General features: G+C 49.1%; 1 long non-coding RNA gene across 1 annotated transcript in view; it reads right to left on the bottom strand.

Annotated features, from left to right (window-relative positions):
- LOC114071648 overlaps positions 1-1,023 on the bottom strand; it is a 12,381-nt gene that overhangs the window by 9,943 nt on the left and 1,415 nt on the right. The gene's annotated exons all lie outside the window — the stretch shown is intronic.

The following is a 1,023-nucleotide window of genomic DNA, read 5'->3' as shown; positions in this document are numbered from 1 at the left end:
GAAAAAACCAAAGGTTTCTTGGCTTGCCTTGCTCCTGGAGATGCAGCAAAGGGCATCTTGAAATCTAGGACTGTCAGCTGCTCAAGGTTGTCATTCCAGGTGCTTCTCTCAGGTCCTGCACTGATCAATCCTCTTTGCCACTGGGTTTCTCTGCAGGTTCTTGCAGTCACATTCTGGAAGCAAACCACAGTGAGCAAATTTAGCTGTTACTGCAACCAATACGTTCTGGCACTGTGATTTAAAGGATTCTGGGGTTGCCTTACCTTGAAGCTGAGATCTCTCTAGGTAATACCTACAGAGTCCACCGTTGCCCATTCTCCTGGAATTCCACTGGTCCACACCACAGGAACAACTCCATCTGCCACTCCAGCCGGGACGGTGCTGCTGACAGGAGTTCTTTCCTGCACGAGAAGAGCTGCTGCTCTCACACAGTTAGTTTCATCAATTACAATTTCAACCATCTTTCCATTTTCCATTTTAATTTCCACCTCAACTTCTCCAACCAATCTCTTCCTAGCAAAGGCTTAGGGGATCTTACAAATAAGCCAACTGAGAAATAACTCCTTGTTTTCCTAGTTAAACCCCTGTCCCACCCATCATCTTAACAGTGATTGATTAATTAATTGGTCAATTAAACCAGTCCTTAATTCTCCCTCTGGTGTGTTAAGGACTGAGGAAGCTGGACCTGTGCCTGACCAGCACATGTGCAAACCAAACACTGGGGGGACTGGAACCCACACCTTGCACTCCTGCAGCTCTCACAATTCCACCCAAGAGAAAACACCCAATGGTACCATCACCACTCATCCCTTAAGCCCAATCCCACACTTCTTGTGCAGTCAGAGCACCACTTTGAGAACCCAATGACAGCCCAGTCCAGAGCTGCATGGCCAGGACAGACAGCTCCACCTCTGATCCTCTCAGGAATGCCTCAATCCATTGCAGGGACCTTGCTTTGAGCTCCCCAGCTTGGGGCACCCAGAGGAGCTCCCCGAAGAATCCTTTGGGTGCGCGCTCGAGTCC

Source organism: Empidonax traillii, unplaced genomic scaffold, assembly GCF_003031625.1.
Source record: "Empidonax traillii isolate 1590-97213 ecotype Southwest subspecies unplaced genomic scaffold, ASM303162v1 scaffold2172:size49218, whole genome shotgun sequence".
Lineage (NCBI taxonomy): Eukaryota > Metazoa > Chordata > Aves > Passeriformes > Tyrannidae > Empidonax > Empidonax traillii.
The sequence above is the reverse complement of the archived record's forward strand: the minus strand, read 5'-3'. Positions and strand labels throughout refer to the sequence as shown.